At 35.4% G+C, this 19,695-nt stretch overlaps 1 long non-coding RNA gene across 1 annotated transcript in view; it reads left to right on the top strand.

Annotated features, from left to right (window-relative positions):
* Positions 1-2,587: 2,587 nt before the first annotated feature.
* Positions 2,588-19,695, top strand: part of LOC134807428 (uncharacterized) — an 81,142-nt gene continuing 64,034 nt past the window's right edge. The window contains exon 1 of the long non-coding RNA XR_010147895.1: positions 2,588-3,061. This is a non-coding gene — a long non-coding RNA (uncharacterized LOC134807428). The remainder of the gene's footprint in view (positions 3,062-19,695) is intronic.

The raw sequence follows: 19,695 nt of genomic DNA, 5'->3' as shown, positions 1-19,695 counted from the left end.
CACAGCTGGGATTGAGAACTCACTGCTGTGAGGAAACTTGCAATTGTATTCCCATCCCACAGTCACCAGTGGACAGGTAGGATGTGTGTGTGTGTGTGTGTGTGTGAAATGTTCCTGGTAAGAAAGCAAAAAGAGAGAAAAAATTCAATACCACAGAAAGTAATATGTTTCTCATTCCTTTATTATAAATGTGTGGTATCTTAAATATCTCTCAGCTCTCTACCCCTTAAGTTTCACTTTTGACAACTTGCTAAATGAGACTGTGTGGTGCATAGCATTCGAATACCCTTTTATTCAATGTGAAATTCTATTAGCGTATTCCAGAAAGTACTAGTATGATACATGGAATCTGGTTTTTTTTACATGCAATATACATATGGAGGATAAATTGTTTTTGGTAAATACAGGTAAATTCATGAGAATTTTTTATACAGGTGAGTGTCACTCTTTATACCAATGTATGTTATTGTTGTTGTTTATGTTTAGTGTTTTTAGTGCTAGGAGGAGGTGGCATCTGGTAATTCAAAGCACTGGATGTAAGCCCAGGTATCAAGGCAACATTGTACTTTGTTTCCTTACATTTCCATGCCCCCATTTTGATGGCTTTTCGATCCATCTCTATCTCCATTTGCAGATTTAGCCATTTGGTAAAACTGACTGACAGCAAAGTCAGGCACATGAGAGAAGACATCAATGGTACTTTTTGGAAATAAAACATGTTAATAGGACCTAAAACCCTATAAATGACACATCATGTATCTGTTTACCAGATACATTTATATCTATTGCAGAGACTGGAGTTAGAACTGGATAGGTGGAGAGGGCATAAAGCTATACACCTCAATGGAAGGAAAATAACATTATCTGAACCGCTTTCCAAAATGAGAAAAAAAATCTACAAACAAGACTCACATGAGATATTCCTGCAGAATATTACCATGATATTTAGCCTTCTGTAATGTAACTTATAACAAAACAGTAAGTGGTTTCTAACATTTGTGACAGATGGTTACTTGAACTACCAAAGTTTGTTATGTTATACATTAATTACTGTAAAAGATGTATGACTAAATGGTACAACTCAGACATTCCACACTTCCATACACATATTCATATTTTGACCCTTAGCCCAAAGTCAAATCAGATCATTAAGAGATTTGTATAATTTCTAGTGTACTAGGAGTTATTTTCTTCCTTTCAATTAGCAGAGCTACCCATGACATTTTGGATGAAAACCTCTGTACTAGAGAAGTAAGTATAACATAAATAGCTAAATTGGTTTGCATAAGGATGCTGCATCTCTAGAAGTGAATTTCATTCTAGAAGTTTTAGTATTACTAGGCAGATATGAGTTAAAAATCTGATTCTCATCGAGACCATCCTGGCTAACACAGTGAAAACCCTTCTCTACTAAAAATACAAAAAATTAGCCTGGCGTGCTGGTGGGTGCCTGTAGTCCCAGCTACTCTGGAGGCTGAGGCAGGAGAATGGCGCGAACCCGGGAGGTGGAGCTTGCAGTGAGCCGAGATCGCGCCACTGCACTCCAGCCTGGACGACAGAGCGAGACTCTGTCTCAAAAAAAAAAAAAAAAAAAATTGATTCTAGGCCAAGCAGCTAAGAGGAGTTGGGCATTTTATTTTGTCTAACATTTCATTTTGCACACTGGTATATACTACCTACTTCATAGTTATGAGTAAGTGAACAAATGCCTGCCAGTCATGGAAAGTATAGCTGCTGGCACACAGTGAGAATTTAGTTGATATAAGTCATTTTTTATTCTTTGTCATTATAACATAATTATAGTTATTCAGAGATACCTACACATTTAATACACATTTAATTGGCTTATTTGTCCTCTATTATATAATCTATTTAATATCTATAAAATACCCAAGACCTGGTAGACACACCAAAATACAGAAGTATTAATGTAATACATGTAAATTCTCAACTTTCTCTCCCTTTAAAAAAATAGAATCTCAAGAAATTCTTAGAAGTTGTGGATTAGATTGAATGAGCTAGCAGTTGAATTATTTCAAACCCTTATGCATATTTAAAACCAATGGACCAGTTAATTATTGTATTGCAGCCAAATTTACTAAGTTTCTTTTCAAATGACTGATTTAATGTGTGAATTTTTTAATTAAAAAATAATTAGGGAAAATTCAGTTAAAATAGAAATCTCTCAAATGCATTCAGATATCCAAACCAAAGCAGTAAAGCCTATAGATTATGCACACTGATTTTGATATCAGACAGACCTGGTTTGAATCACAATTTCATAACAAATGAACTGGTGATTTTGGAAAAGGAAAATTTATGTTGATTTCTTCTGCTGTAAAACAGGGATAATACTGGGACAACCTCTTATCCCCGTATTGCTTAGCATATCTCAGCTCATATTAAGTGTTCAATAAATATTATTTATTGTTGTTGCTATTGCTATTGTTATGTGTGTGATACATTAATCTACCTAAAAAGAAGATTGATTGCGTTAATATATCAGAACTATATTTAAATTAAATTTAAATCAACTTAAAATATTTCTTATCTGCTTTCAGTTATTCCTTGATATCTATTTATGGAGAATTGCTTGCGGGACACATGTGGATACCAAAATTAGTGGATGCTCAAGTCCAGTAGAAGAAATGGAGTACTATTTCCATATAATCTATGCATATCCTCCCTTACACTTTAAATCATGTCTTGATTATTTATAATAGCAAATATAATGTAAATGTGCTATAAATAGTTATTATTCTGTACTTTTTGTGTGTACTTTTAAAATTGACTTATTTTTAATTTTCTTTAAATACTTTTGATTTGCAGTTGGTTGAATCTGAGGCTATGAAAGCTACAGACGTACTCAGAAATACACTATCTTTATGATGTCTTTTAATTTTCATAGTGTACTTTGAATACACCATTACATCTGCTTTGAATATATTTTTATAGAATTATGACCTTTGAACTGTTGGACATTTCTTATTTTCTTGATTTGACAAGTTCAGTGTTAACAGAATGCCTGATCAGGTTTCAGTTTTAAAAGCCATCTCTTCAGGTAAGTTTTCTCAGACTATTACATTCAAAATAACAATTTATTTTGCACTTATTTATTGTCTACTCCAACAGATTATAAACCCCATAAAGAAAGGGACAAATTTTGTTCACTAATATGTTTACAGAACTTAGTTACCTGGCATTCAGTATAATAAATACTTTTTTGTGGAATGAATAAATGAGGTAATCATATATAATAGACTTGTAGTTAATAGAAAAGGGGCTCACAAAAGACAGAATTTTTACCTATACACATTTTTTTTGGGTTATGCTGCTACCTTGACTTTTAAGAAGATACACATTTTCTTCTGATGAAACTTATGAAAAAGAGCTAGTCAAAATTTTGTTATGAAAATATATCATATACATTTAAAAGGGAGAAAAATATTCACAATGCCATACCACCATCTAGGGTTAATAATAGCTAATAACATTTATTGTGCACTTGCTTAGTGCCAAGTCCTGTGCTAAGCATATCATTCACATAGTTATTCTATTTTATGTTCCATAAAACTGTAAGGTACAGGCTATTATCATCATCTTTTAGATGAGAAAACTGGGATACAAATGGAGTAAGTAAATTTTCAAAGCTACATAATTAAAGTGGTAAGACAAGATTTCAAACTTAGAATATTTACAAACCTTAGCCTTTAACCCTATATTATGATGTTAAAATATTTTTGCCTATTTCATACATTTGCAGACTTCCTTGCAGTTTATTTTCGAAGCTATGTAGTTCCTTATAATAGCAATTCTGAGCATTCCCTTCTGAATTATATATCCTTCAACACTGCATTTTTAAATTGATACTTTTTAACAATTCCTCTTTTTGCAGGACACTGAGATTATTTCCTCTTTTGAGAACTGTAGTGAGGCATTGGTTAGTTTATCAGGGTAGTATGATTGAAGCAAAGCCATTCGCTATATTAAAAGAGTATGAGCATTTTAAAAAATCTCGGTTTTTGTTGCCAAATATTTTTGAAATGTATACGTTTTACCTCTGGGATCATTGTTTAAAGTACCTATTTTATATGCCTTTGGTAGTCTTTTGGCATAAATATTTTTCATAAATCATAGTTCCAAAAGTGAAAAATAGTGTCTCAATATTTTAGTTTTTATGTTTAACATGGTTTTTATACCTTTACTGTTTTTCAAATTGTTCTTTTTTAAATTGCCTGTTTCAATCCTTTCCCAACAGTTTTTCTTTCACAGTTACTTGTTTTCAATTTTATTTATGACAGTAGTATTTCTCCATCATACAGATTAAATTTTTTAAATTCTAGCCCAATTGTGGATTTTACTTTTGTTTACTATATTTGGTGATATGCAGAAAATGTAGCTCATTTTTTTTATGTTATTTCGGTACTTAAAAGTTCTTCTCTAGGACAAAATCTATTCTACTTTTATTTATGTCTAATATATTTAATTATTCAAATATAAAATCTAGTACAAATGTATAATTATTGCAATTAATTATTTGTTACATCATCATGTATTGACATATGTATATTCCCTAAGAGATTTTAATGATATCATTTTTATTTGGACAGTTTTATGTATGTGGTTTCTTGCTTCTGGGCTGCTTATTTTGTTCTTTTGATCTTTATGTCAATTCTTTATTAATAGTCCCTTCTTATTATCACTACAGTTTTATATAATCTACTATCTAGTAGGCAATGTCTTTTATTTGTACTTTCTTTCCAGAATGCTAATAGCCTCATTAATTTTCCAGATGTGCTCTAGAATTATTTTGCCAAGGTCCAAATAATCTCTACTAGGGTTTTAATTAGAATTGTATTCAATATGTTCTTCATTGAAGAATAATTGACACCTCTGAAATATTTGGAATTCTTTGGTGTCTTTTTGTCAGATTATATAGTTTTATTCATATTGCTTTTAATCATATCTTACAATATTGGTTCTATGTATCTTATGCTGACTTGTATTTTTAAGACATAAACTGGAACCAAACATAAGCAGTGGTAAAACTCATAAAATTTCATAACTATAGATATTACATCTTAATCATGGAAATGATGCCACTCAGAATTTAGTTAAATGTCAGTTTATCTATATGGTAGATCACACATAAACACTTTTGCCTCCACCAACACCAATCCCACCCACATACATTGGATTGAACCCAAGTTTATACAACAACTCATCTGCTTCTTCACTATTTCAAATCCCCATGGAAACAGGCAGGGTATCAATTTTAAACAATAACCCATAAGTGTGAGTTTTGTCACGCCAAAATGTGGCATAAGATATGAAAAGTGGTTTGAATCCTAGCCTTGTATTTACTAGACTGCCCTTCATAAAGTTATTTAATATCTGTAATTTAATTTTGCTCATCAGTCAAAGCAGAAAAGTAATAAATCTTAAGTCATAGGATTGTGGTAAAGATTAAATGAGGTAATATTTGATAAAAAAAAATGTCTGGAGTATAGCAAATGTTTGATGCAGATTGGATGTCATTACCTAAATGTGGGTACTTAGGTGAGGAGAAAGAGACACAAAGCATATGATACCTTTCTTTTAAATCAAAATTCTAAAGGCTAGGCTAACCGAACATGCAAATTGCTGTCAAAAAAAAAAAAAAAAGACACCCAGTATATAGCATCCTTTTGCAATAAGTTCTTTTAAGAACATAACAAATAATGCTATCAACATGAAAAGATAATATGGAGAATTTTGCACTGAGGACTATTTCCTAGCTGTCTCCTCCTGTTTGATTAACTATTAACTTTAAGTCAGTGAGAACCTTTGACTATCAAAGATCCATAGGCATGGAAATACTCAAGTCGAAGAGAAAATTATAACTCAAAGTAGTCATATAGTTTTTCCAGCCCTTGTCTAATTTTATAGATAAGGAGTGGAATCTTGGAATAGAATTCTCTGAACTTCTTAGATAACTATCATATTTAGGAAAAGACTTAAATTTAAACTTAAAAATTCAGCATATGCCTGCTATGTATATAGATATATATATACATATTTATATTTGCAAGTAGTATATATGTATAACTGTACTAATAAAATATCCATATTATAAAACATAAGCATAATGCTGTTTAAAAAACAAATAAAATAATATTTTTACATGACTTTCAAATCCTAATGCTTCACGGGTATTGTTAGTTGATAACTCATAGCAAAATATGTTCTTAGAGTGAGGTTGACTGTTACTGATATGGGATTCAAATGCATATTTCAAATAGACTCCCTGTTATGTATAAAAGAATTTATTTAAGTTTTTTGATTACATCATTTTTTTTCTTCTGGTTTTTCCTTTTAATCTCTTAATGTAGAAGATAGGGAACTCACATTCAAAGTAGAGGCATGTTCGTTCTGCATTCTGCATTTTTTTATTATTCTCTTTTGCATACATATTTAGTATTACCTCATTTGTATATTGTCTTGGTAAAGATTTTCTCCAGGCATGTTTGTATTTTGTGAAATTTTATTAATTAAAACTAGGTGCTATAAACCACAAATTTAAATCAGCACAAACAAACTGTGATTAGTTGAAATATGTGAAAAGTGAACTGAAGAATGAAGGCCCCTGATAACCTCTGCCCCCAAATGTGGAGTACCCCCACTCTTCCCTCAAGTACTCTACACCATGTCTGACATCCTAGCCAAATGTGGTTTCCAGTGCCATTCCTTATGTTGAATATTAGGAATGCTAAATGTTTTTCTTATTTAATTAGTTAAAAATCAATTTGAGCTGATAAGAGAAGTTTTCCTATTTCCTATCCAATTCCTAATAAATCCTTGCATATCCCACAATGCTAAAAATCGATTGTCTATTTACATTAGGCCATTCTCCATAACATTAAAGTTTTTAAGTTTTATAATTTGTATTAAGATTTAGAAGTTAAGAAATTCTAGCTACTAGGGACATACCTCCACTCAAGACCTCTGTGTGTCTGACTAGCGAAGGAAACGTGTGGCAGATGGGTGCAGAGATCCCACATTCTGCCCTTCTTCCAGAAGCTTTTCTCACCTCCAAATCTTTTTCTCTATTAAAATATATTCAAATATAATTAGTGTAACATTAACATGGAGGAAATTTTGTAATTGCCAGTTGTTCTGTAGCCATGGTTACATCAAAGATTTATAGCAAGTAACTCCCGGCTGGGCACGAACAAGCAGTTAGCAGGAACAGCAGTAAGAAAATGTTTGTGTGCACGTGCAGGTGTGCTGACGTGAATGTTTGCCAAAAAAAAAAAAAAAAGAAAAGAAAAGAAAAAAAGAAAGAGAATATTCAGTGACATTTAAGGTGCTAATATCTGGAAGTCAACCTTTAATTTGACAGCTTTTAGTGCTAGTTAATTTCATTCATCCAGGCGAGGTGTAGGAAATTTGCAGCACCTTTAAATTATCACGTTTTTCCACACTGCCTCGGGCCTATGTGGAATACCTGAACCATACTTTTTTTTTACCTTTTTTTTTTCAGGTCAGTTGAAGTAAAACTTTCATTCCCTTTCTCAGACAATTAATCTTTAGCTAATTGAAGCAGGGATGCTGCAGGATGGGTTTCAGTGGGGCCTGTAAATCTCATTTAGCAAAGTGAATTCAAGGCACATGCTGCACCTAATGATGTGACAGGTGGACTGCACCGCAAGACAGCAGCCTCGGAAAAGTTGATTCTCATTAGACCCGCAGAGTCCTGCAGTCAGTTTTCTGATGGCTGAAGAACACTAATCGCATCTGTTTGCTACTGGGGTGGGTGGGGGGAAGCAGGGAAGTTGAAAGGGGGAATGTGAAGGGAAGAAAATAAGAGGAAGGGGCAAAATTATCTTCTATTCTTTCGCGAGTTAATATACTTGACTCCTGCCCAAACACCAGCAGGTCTACCTCCCACCAAGCGATCAGCCTCCGTTCTGCTGACTCCAACAGGGTGCACCCTTTCTCTAATTAACTAAAATGGCTATGGAAAGCAAAGGAGGCCTTGTGTTGGGTGAACCAATTATTTTGAAGGGTATTAAGTCATCAGATTTACTTTTATCTTGATTGCATTGTGGAAATCGTGCATAATTAATGGTGGGAGCTTATTAGGAAAATGATTAGGCAAATTACACAGGTGTCGGATGCATTTTTTATGATAAATTTGCTAGAACAATCCTGCAATTCCATCTGTTCAGCTCACATCAGAATGTCACTCTGAAGAAATTAATGGTGCAGAGTTATACAAAGTTACTACAAGCTTTGGTTGCAGATTTAGGTAAGCTATGTATAAATATATAAATATATAAAAATATATATAATTATATAGCAATTACTAACAAGTTTTTGATGGTACAGCTCAATAAATTTCTTATTTAATCCTGAAAGTAAATGATATTCAGATGGAAACAGAGAAGTAGAGCAAATGTAAACCTCATCTCATCATTTTGATGTGTATGTAAATAAAAATAATCACAAGCTATAATAGCTCTTTCCTTTATGTAATGACTGCAGAAGAGACACCAGCTCACTAGCAGCATGAATACTTGTTTTGTCCCAAAATGTCCAATCTTACCTGCAGCTGTTCTCATTTTCAATTTTCTTTCAGTTTTAAATGTAATCACCTTAAGAGTCGCAGTTTATCTGAAGCCTTTTTATAAGCAGTGTATATAGTATATCCATATAAACCAATTATTTACTGTCTGAGAAACCAACTTCCTTTTTGAATGCCAGAAGAAAGTCAGATGGGAGACTTGATAGGAGCTTCCATTCTACCTGATCATTTATCAGCTGGGATCAAATCATGCTTATTCTCTCTATGTATGATCAAGTTATGTCATGTGTTAATATTCTCCAAAACCTTTCTGATATCACAACCTGATGTAAATCTCTGATCTGAAATATCTGCTCTTACATATCAGAGCAATATACTTCACGGTGTCTTTTAAAAAATGTCAGACCTAGTTCTGTTGTCTTATCACAAAAAAAGTAGTTAATTCTTAGTAGCATTCAAAATACCTTCATACATCAAAGCCATCAGAAAATGTTTATAGTTTAAATTATTAGAGTACTGCTCTAAAATAGCAAATCACCCTTCCTTTTGTATAGCATCCTGGAAAGAACCATTATCATCTTATGGTCTTTGGGCTCTTCAAATTCCAAAGCAAATTAGAACATTAATGAGCATTGACATAGTAGATATACTCACCGTGACATTCACCAAAGCAGCATTTTTGACTAAAGCATTTTACAAAGAGAAGATATGAGGTAATCCAGGCCAAGAAAAAGATCCAACTTCCATACTTCATATGTATTTTATTTAAGCTGCATATTCTCAACCAACTGAAGCCCAGTTGTCTGTTTTTCCTACAAAACTCTCAAACTCAACAAGATAAAAACTGAATTCATTATGACTACTTCCAAAATAGTTCCCATATGAATATATGCAAAACTTTAGCAAATGCTATTATATCCCCCACCTTATTAACCAGGCTTGAAATTTTAAAAACATATCTTTCCTCGGTCTCAAGTCCAATGTCCAATTTACCACAAAGTCCAGTCATTTCTACCTCTAGAATATCTTCCCCTATCATCGATACTACCTCAGTTTGGAATTCATTGTTTCCCTCTTGTGTTAATTTGATGCCTTCAAAATTGTCTTTTTATTACTTAGCACTTTATACCACTACTGAAATTATTTTCTAATACTCTACCATTCAATATTTCCACATTGCTTATAAGATAAAAATTCATCTTTCTTGGAATAAAGGCCTTTCATGATCTGATGCTTTGCCTAGTTATTTTTTGCCACTCCCCTACAATCATCTTGAACTACCTGTGGTTCACTGAGTATGCCATGCATTTTAATGCTTCTTCGCTTGTGCAAGTGTTACTGCCTCTGCAAGGAGAGCTCATTCTTAATGTTCTGTTGTCTTAATATTCTTCCTCAAGTCTCTGAATAGTGCCACATCTTCTGTGAAATCTTCCTGAATCCCACAAATGCATTTTTTACCTTTTCCTCTGTGCAAATGTAGTACATTGTATTTAACTCAATATTACTATTTTTCTTAGCAAGTTCATCTCTTCCATTGAGGTGTGAGATCTTTGAATGGAGGGATTGTGTCTCAAGCTCCACTCTATAACTGCTGCCCAGTATATTTTCTAGCACATAATATATAATAATGATTATTAAGTAAATAAACAAATGAAAGTATATGTGTAGCCAGACATGTCTGAATAGTAACACCCCAACCAGCTTCAGCCACGGGGGATCTTGATTCATAGATAACTAAATTATTGATTAATGAAAGCAAGACACTTATCTTGGAAGCCAAACCTGGAATAAATCATAATTTTCTCTTACTTGCATCCTTACACACATACACAAATGCACACACATACACATATTTGTTCACCTACCACAGGTAGCACAGAGAAAGGTATTCTCTAGTAGCAGCAGCAGAGAGCTGTGTTGAGTGTACATATTGTCTTGCTACTCAAAATGTATACCAGGTCCAGCAGGGTTGGACTTAACCTGTAAGAAATGCAAGCTCTTAAAATATTACCAGGTGATGTATGGCACATAATGTTTTTGAGAGGCACAGCATTAGAAGACATATCTTTCACAAACTTCAAGGATTTATGTAGTAATAAATAGAAATACAAATGTAATAGAGGTATAAATTGAAATAGTGAAAAATTTGAATTTCAACTTTGATCAATATCAAGCAGATACTGAGAATTTTCTGTATTAATAATAGGACCTCTTATATAGGGAGTAACTTCTCCTCTTTATATTCCTACAGAGTGTGGATCAGCATTAGGGTGAGAAGTATTAGGTTGGTGCAAACATAACTGCGTTTTTTGCCATTACTATGGAATCGAGGAGAATAGAAAATAAAGATCTTCACAGAATCATGACATGACTATTATCTATCTTTTAAGTTACTTTATTCAGGTATGATTTATGTGCATATTTAAGATATACAACTTAGTGACTTGGGAAATAAATTACACCCATAATACCATCACCACAATCAATGTCATAAACACATCCATCACCTCAAACAGTTTTTGCTTTATTATTATTTTATGTGTAATAAGAACACAAGTATTACCCTCTGTGAAACTTGAAGTCTACAATACAGTATTGTTAACTATAGGCATTATAATGTACAGTAGATCTCTAGAAATTATTCATCTCATATAACTAAAGCTTTGCACTATTTGACCAACACTCCTCATCCTCCTCACCCTAATCCCTGGAAACCACATCCACACCAACATCTATTATTTTTTGATTTTTTGATTATGTCCATTCTTGCAGGAAAAAGGTAGTATTCCATTGTGGTTTTGATATTTTCATTTCCCTGATAATTACTGATATTGAGCATTTTTTCATATGCTTGTTGGCCATTTGTATATCTTCTTATGAGAACTGTCTATTCATGTCCTTAGCCCACTTTTTGAAGGGATTGTTTTTTTCTTGCTGATTTGTTTGAGTTCTTTGTAGATTCTTCATATTAGTTCTTTGTTGGATGTATAGATTGTGACGATTTTCTTCCACTCTGTGGTTTGTCTGTTAACTCTGCTGATTATTATTATTATTATTATTTGTTGTGCAGAAGCTTCTTAGTTTAATTAAATCCCATCTATTTATCTTTGTTTTTATTGCATTTGCTTTTCAGTTCTTGGTCATGAAGTCTTTGCTTCAGCCAATGTCTTGAAGGGTTTTTCTAATATTATCTTCTAGAATCTTTATGGTTTCAGGTCTTAGATTTAAATCCTTGATCCATCTTGAGTTGATTTTTGTGTAAGGTGAGAGACGAGAATCCAGTTTCATCCTTCTATACATGGCTTGCCAATTATCCCATCACCATTTGTTAAATAGGGTGTCCTTTCTTCACTTTATGCTTTTGTTGGCTTTGTTGAAGATCAGTTGGCTGAAAGTATTTGGGTTTATTTTTGGGTTCTCTATTCTGTTCCATTGATCTATGAGCCTATTTTTATACCAATACCATGCTGTTTTGGTGACTATGGCCTTGTAGTGTAGTTTGAAGTCGGGTAATGTGATGTTTCCAGATTTGTTCTTTTTGCTTAGTCTTGATTTGGCTATGTGGGCTCTTTTTCAGTTCCATATGAATTTTAGGATTGTTTTTTCTAGTTCTGTGAAGAATGATGGTAGTATTTTGATAGAAATTGCATTGAATTTGTAGATTGCTTTTGGCAGTATGGTCATTTTCATGATATTGATCCTACTCATCCATGAGCATGGAATGTGTTTCCATTTGTTTCTGTCATCTATGATTTCTTTCAGCAGTGTTTTATAGTTTTCTTTGTTTCCTTGTAGAGGATTTTTACCTCCTTGGTTAGGTATATTCCAAGTATTTTATTTTATTATTATTTTTGCATCTATTGTGAAAGGGGTTGAGTTCTTGATTTGATTCTCAGCTTGGTTGCTGTTGGTGTACAGCAGTGCTACTGATTTCTGTACATTGATTTTATGTCCTGAAACTTTGATGAATTCTTTATCAGTTTTTTGAGCTTTTTGGAGACTTTTTAGGGTTTTCTAGGTATATGATCATATTATCAGCAAACAGCAACAGGTTGACTTCCTCTTTACTGATTTCGATGCCCTTTATTTCCTTCCCTTGTCTGATTGCTCTGGCTAGGACTTCCAGTACCATGGTGAATAGCAGTGAGGAGAGTGAGCATCCTTGTCTTCTTCCAGTTCTCTGGGAAAATGCTTTAAACTTTTCACCATTCGGTACAACATTGGCTGTGGGTTTTTCACAGATGGCTTTTATTACATTAAGGTATGTCCTTTTTATGACAATTTTGCTGAGAGTTTTAATCATAAAGAGATGCTGAATTTTGTTGAATGCTTTTTCTGTGTCATTTGATATGAACATGTGATTTTTGTTTTTAATTCTGTTTATGTGGTATATCATATTTATTGACTTGTATATGTTAAACTGTTGCTGCATCCCTGATGTGAAACCCACTTGATTATGCTGGATTATCTTCTTGATATGCTGTTGGATTTGGTTAACTAGTATTTTGTTAAGGATTTTTGCATCTATATTCATCAAGGATATTTGTGTGTATTTTTTGTTTTTGTTATGTCCTTTCCTGGTTTTGGTATTAGGGTGTTGCTGTCTTCATAGAATGATTTAGGGAGGATTTCCCCTTTCTCTATGTTGTGAAATAGTGTCAATAGGATTGGTACCAATTCTTATTTGAATGTCTGATCAAATTCAGCTCTGAATCCATCTGGTCCTGGGCTTTTTTCTGTTGGCAATTTTTTTTCTTACTATTTATTGGTCTTCTCAGAGTTTCTATATCTTCCTGGTATAATTAGGATGGTTGTATATTTCCAAGAATTTATCCATCTCTTCTAGGTTTTCTAGTTTATATGGGTAAAGGTGTTCATAGTGGCCTTGAATGATCTTTTGTATTTCTGTGGTATCAGTTATAATATCTTCTGATATGGTTTGTCTGTGTACCCACCCAAATCTCACCTCAAATTGTAGTAATTCTTACATGTCAAGTGTGAGGGCCAGGTAGAGATCATTGAAACATGGGTGTGGTTTCCCCCATACTGTTCTCATAGTACTGAATAAGTCTCATGAGATCTGATGGTTTTATAAATGGGAATTTCTTTGCACAAGCTCTTTTCCCTGCTGCCATGTAAGAGGTTACTTTACTCCTTATTCACATTCCACCATGACTGTGAGGGCTCCCCTGCCATGTGGAAATGGGAGTCAATTAAACCTCTTTCCATCATAAATTATCCAGTTTTGGGTATGTCTTTATTAGTGGCATGAGAACTGACTAATACAGTACATTGGTACTGGTAGAGTGGGGTGCTGCTGTAAAAATATGTGAATATGAGGAAGCAACTTTGGAACTGCATAACAGGCAAAGGTTGGAAAGGTTTGGAGGGATCAGAAGAAGACAGGAAGATGTCGGGAAGTATGAAACTTCCTAGAGGCTTGTTGAATGGTTTTGATGAAAATGCTGTTAGGGATATGGACAATTAAGCTCAGGTTGAGGTGGTCTCAGATGGAGATGAGAACTTGCTGGGAACTAGAGCAAAGGTGACTTGTTATGCTTTAGCAAAGAGACTGGTGGCATTTTGCCCCTGCCCTGGAGCTTTGTGGAATCTTGAACTTGAGAAAAATGATTTAAGGCATCTGGCAGAAGAAATTTATAAGCAATAAAGCATTCACGATGTGGCTTAGGTGCTGTTAAAAGCATTCAGTTTTATGTATTCACAAAGATACGGTTTGGAATTGGAACTTATGTTTCAAAGGGAAGCAGAGCATAAAAGTTCAAAAAATTTGCAGTCTGATTATACAGTAGAAAAGAAAAACCTATTTTCTGAGGAGAAATTCAAGCCAGCTGCAGAAATTTGCATAAGTAACAAGGAGCTGAATGTTAATTACCAAGACAATGGGGAAAATGTCTCCAGGGCAAGTCAGAAGTCTTCACGGCAGCCCCTCCCATCACAGACTCAGAGACTTAGGAGGAAAAAACGGTTTCATGGGCCAGGCCCAGGTTCCTGTGCTGTGTGTAGCCTAGGGACTCGGTGCCCTGCTTCTCAGCCACTCCAGCCATAGCTAAAAGGAGCCACGGTACATTCAGGAAGTGGCTTCAGAGTGGTGTTGAGCCTGCAGGTGCACAAAAGTTAAGAACTGAGGTTTGGGAAGCTCCATCTAGATTTTAGAGGCTCTATAGAAATACCTGGATGTCCAGGAAGAAGTTTGCTGCAGGAGTGGGGCCCTCATGGAGAATCTCTGCTATGGCAGTGTGGAAGAGAAATGTGGGGTGGGAGCCCACACACAGAGTCCCGACAGGGGCATTGCCTAGTGGAGCTGTGAGAAGAGAGCAACCATCCTCCAGACCCCAGGATGGTAGTTCAACTGACAGCTTGCACCATGTGCCTGGAAAAGCCATGGACATGCAATACCAGCCAATGAAAGCAGCTTGGGGGGAGGCTATACCCTGCAAAGTCACAGGGGTGGAGCTGCTTACCTCTTGCATGAGCATGACCTATATTGAGATATGGAGTCAAACGAGATCATTTTATAGCTTTAAGATTTAGCTTCCCTGCTAAATTTTCAACTAGCATGGGGCCTGTAGCCCCTTCATTTTGGCTAATTTATCCCATTTGGAATGTGTGTATTTGCCCATACATTGTATGTAGGGAGTAACTAATGTGCTTTTGATTTTACTGGCTCATAGGTGGAAGGGACTTGCCTTATCTCAGAGGAGACTTTGGACTATAGACTTTTCAGTTAATGCTGAAATGAGTTAACATTTCAGGGAACTGTTGGGAAGGCATGATTGCTTTTGAAATGTGAGGACATCAGATTTGGGAGGGGCTAGGGTGAAATGATATGGTTTGGCTGTGTCCTCACTCAAATCTCGCCTTGAATTGTAATAATCCCCACATGTCCAGGACAGGGCTAGGTGGAGATAATTAAATCATGGGGGTGGTTATCCCATACTGTTCTCATTGTAGTGAATAAGTTTCACAAGATCTGATGGTATTACAATGAGAGTACCCCTGCACAAGCTCTCTTGCCTTCCACCATGTAAGACGTGACTTTGCTCCTCATTTGTCTTCTGCCATTACTGTGAGGTCTTCCCAGCCATGTGCAACTGTGAGTCAATTAAATCTTTTTCCTTTATAAATTACCTGGTCTCAGGTTTGCCTTTATTAGCAGCATGAAAATGGATTAATACATTTTCCATTTCTTTTTTAATTGAGCTTATTTGAACTTCTCTCTACTTTTCTTGGTTAATCTCACTAATGATCTATCAGCTTTATTTATCTTTTCAAAGAATCAGCTTTTGTTTATTTATCTTTTGTATTTTTTGTTTGTTTACTTCAATTTCATTTAGTTCTAATCTGATCTTGGTTATTTCTTTTCTTCTGCTGGGTTTGGGTTTGGTTTGTTCTTTTTCTCTAGTACCTTGAGGTATAACCTTAGATTATGTTTTGTGCTCTTTCAGAATTTTTGATGTAGGCATTTAAGGCTTTGAACTTTCCTCTTAGCACCACCTTTGTTGTATCCCAGACGTTTTGGTAACTTGTGTCACCATTATCATTCAGTTCAAACAATTTTTTAATTTTTATCTGGATTTAATTATTGACCCAATGATCATTCAGGAGCTGGTTATTTAATTTCCATGTATTTGCATGGTTTTGAGGGTTCGTTTTGGAGTTGATTTGCAATTTTATTCCACTGCAGTCTAAGAGAGTACTTGATATAATTTAGATTTTCTTAAATTTACTGAGACTTGTTTTGTGCCCTATTATATAGTCTGTCTTGGAGAATGTTCCATGTGCTGATGAATAGAATGTATATTTTGCAGTTGTTGGTTAGAATGTCCTATAAATATCTGTTAAGTCCATTTGTTCTAGGGTATAGTTTAAGTTCATTGTTTCTTTGTTAACTTTCTGTGTTGATGACTTGTCTAATGCTGTCAATTAAGTATTGAAGTCCCCAACTATTATTGTATTGCCATCTAATCTCATTGCTTCTGTCTAGAAGTAATTGCTTTATAAATTTGGGGGCTGCAGTGTTAGGTGCATATTTATAATTGTGATATTTTCCTTTGGGAAAAGTCCTTTTATCATTATATAATGTTCCTCTTGGCCTTTTTAACTACTGTTGCTTTAAAGTTTGTTTTGTCTTATATAAGAATAGTTACTCTGGCTCACTTTTGGTGTCCATCTGTATGAAATATTCTTTCCACCCCTAAACCTTAAGTTTATGTGAGTAGTTATATGTCAGGTGAATCTTCTGAAGACAGCAGATACTTGGTTGGTGAATTCTTATCCATTCTGCCATTCTGTATCTTTTAAATAGAGCATTTAGGTATTTACATTAAATGTTCACATTGAGATGTGAGGTAGTATCATATTCATCATAATCTCTGTTGCCTGAATACCTTGTTTTTTAATTGTGTTTTTGTTTTATAAGTCCTGCGTGCTTTAAGGAGGTTCTATTTTGCTGTATTATTATTTTGAGAATTTGTTTCAAGATTTAGAGCTCCTTTTAGAAGTTTTTGTAGTGCTGGCTCGGTAGTGGTGAATTCTCTCAGCATTTGTTTGTCTGAAAAAGATTATATCTTTCCTTCATTTATGAAACTCATTTTTCCTGGATACAAAATCCATGGCTGATAATTGTTTTAAGGAGATTGAAGATAGAGTCCCAATCCCTTCTAGCTTGTAAGATTTCTGCTGATAAATCGGCTGTTAATCTGATAGGTTTTCCTTTATAGGTTACCTGATGCTTTTGCCTCACAGATCTTAAAATTCTTTCCTTCATCTTGACTTTAGATAACCTGATCACTAAGTTCCTAGTTGATAATCTTTCTGTGATAAATTTCCCAGATGTTCTTTGAGCTTCTTGTATTTGGATATCTAGATCTCTAGCAAGGCCAGGGAAGTTTTCCTCAATTCTTCCCTTAAATATGTTTTCCAAACTTTTAGATTTATCTTCTTCCTCAGGAATACCAATTATTCTCAGGTTTGGTCATTTAACATAATCTCAAACTTCTTAAAGGCTTTGTTCATTTTTTAAAATATTCTTTTTTCTTTGTCCTTGTTGGGTTAGGTTAATTCACAAACCTTGTCTTCGAACTCTGAAGTTTTTCTTCTGCTTATTTGATTCTATTGCCAAGACTTTCCAGTGTGTCTTGCATTTCTCTAAGTTTATCCTTCATTTCCAGAAGTTGTGATTTTTTTTTAATGCTATCTATTTCACTGTAGATTTTTCCCTTCATATCTTATTTTTTTTTAATTTCATTAAGTTGAACTTCACCTTTCTCTGGTGCCTCCCTGATTAGCTTAATAATCGACCTGAATTCTTTTTCTAGATATTCAGGGATTACTTCTTGGTTTGGATCCATTACTGCTGAGCTAGTGTGATTTTGGTGGGTGTTAAAGAACCTTGTTTTGTCATATTACCAGAATTGTTTTTCTGATTCTTTCTTTTTGGGGTAGGCTATGTCAGAGGGAAGATCTGGGGCTCACAGGCTGCTTTTCAGATGCTTTTGTCCCACAGGGTGCTCCCTTGATGTAGCACTCTCTCCCTTCCCCTAAGGATGTGACTTCCTAAGAACCTAGCTGCAGTGATTGTTTTTGCCTTCTGGATCTAGCTACGCAGTAGAGCTACCAGGCTTTCTGCAGGTACTGGGGGGTGTCTGCACAGAGTCCTGTGATGTGAACTGTCTTCAGGTCTCTCAACCATGGGTACCAGCACCAGCTGCAGTGGAGGTGGCAGGGGAGTGAAATACACTCTGTGAGGGCTCTTAATTGTAGTTTTGTTTATTGCTATTTTTTTGTTGGTTGGCCTCCAGCCAGGAGGTGGCACTTTCTAAGAGAGCATAGGGAGAATCAGCTGGTGGGCAGGCTCCTAGAGCTCCTAAGAGACTATGTCCTTTGTCTTTGGCTACCAGGGAGGGTAGAGAAAGGCCATTGGGTGGGGGCAGTGTTAGGCATATCTGAGCTCAGACTCTTCTTGGGTGGAGCTTGCTGCAGCTGCTGTGGGGAATGGAGGTGTTGTTTTCAGGCCAATTGAGTTATGTTCCCAGGAGAATTATGGCTGCCTGTGCTGTATTATGCAGTTCACAGGGAAGTGGGGGAAAGTCGACAGTTGCGGGCCTCACCCAGCTCCCATACAACCCAAAGGAGCAGTCTCACTCTCATCATGCTCCCCGCAATAGCACTGAGTTTATTTCCAGGTAGTGAGTGAGCAGGGCTGAGAACCTGACCCAGGCTACCTGCCTCCCAGCTGAGAAAGCAAGCAGGGCTTTCAGGTTTTACACTGCCTGCTGTAGCTTCTGTGCTGTGTCTGCACTCCCGCTTCATCCCCTTCCCTGAGTTCTGGCCAGGAAACTTCACTTTCAGTCAAAATTGTAACAAAGTTCAGCTGGAAGTTTCCTTCTCTCTGTGGTCTTTTCCATTTCCTCTGGCAGCCCTCCCCAAAGACCTCTGAGAGACAAAGTCAGAAATGGCTTTCCTGGGAACCAAGTAGCCCACAGGGCTCTTCCCACTGCTTCTTCTACCCCCATATTTCACTCGGGTCACTAAATTTGTCTCAGCTCTAGGTAAGGTCAATTCTTCTCCTGTGACCTGGACCTTCAGGCTCCCCAGTGTGAGTCTGTGACTTGGGGCTGACAATCCTCCTTTCCCACTTTGGGAACTCACAGTTTTTCAGTTGTCTCCTGGAGCCTGCAGGAGCAATCCACTTTCTTCAAAGGGTCTGTGGACTCTCTTGGCTTCCTCGGTATGTTCCTGTGGGAGTTCTTGGAGCAAAAGTCACAATGTCAGTCTCCATGCGCTGCTCTGTCCATCTGAATGGAAGCTGCAATTTGGTCCTGCCTCCTATCTGCTGTTTTTCCCAGATGAATTAATCCATTTACATTTAAACTACTTATTGTTAGGTAAGAACTTATTATTGATACTTTATTTGTGGTTTTATCTATTTAATAGTTATTTTATTTCCCTCTTCCTCTCTTGCTGTTTTTCTTTGTGATTTGATTATTTTTGTAGGGATATACTTTTATTTTTCTTGTATTTATTGTAGGTTTTTTCTTTGCAGTTGCCATGAAGTTTGCATTAAATTTTTTATAGTTGTGACAATATATTTCAGGCTAATACCAACT

The sequence above is a fragment of the Pan troglodytes genome, chromosome 10 (genome assembly GCF_028858775.2).
Source record: "Pan troglodytes isolate AG18354 chromosome 10, NHGRI_mPanTro3-v2.0_pri, whole genome shotgun sequence".
In the NCBI taxonomy this organism is placed as follows: Eukaryota; Metazoa; Chordata; class Mammalia; order Primates; family Hominidae; genus Pan; species Pan troglodytes.
Note: the sequence above shows the minus strand (reverse complement) of the source record. Positions and strands in the feature narration are given on the sequence as shown.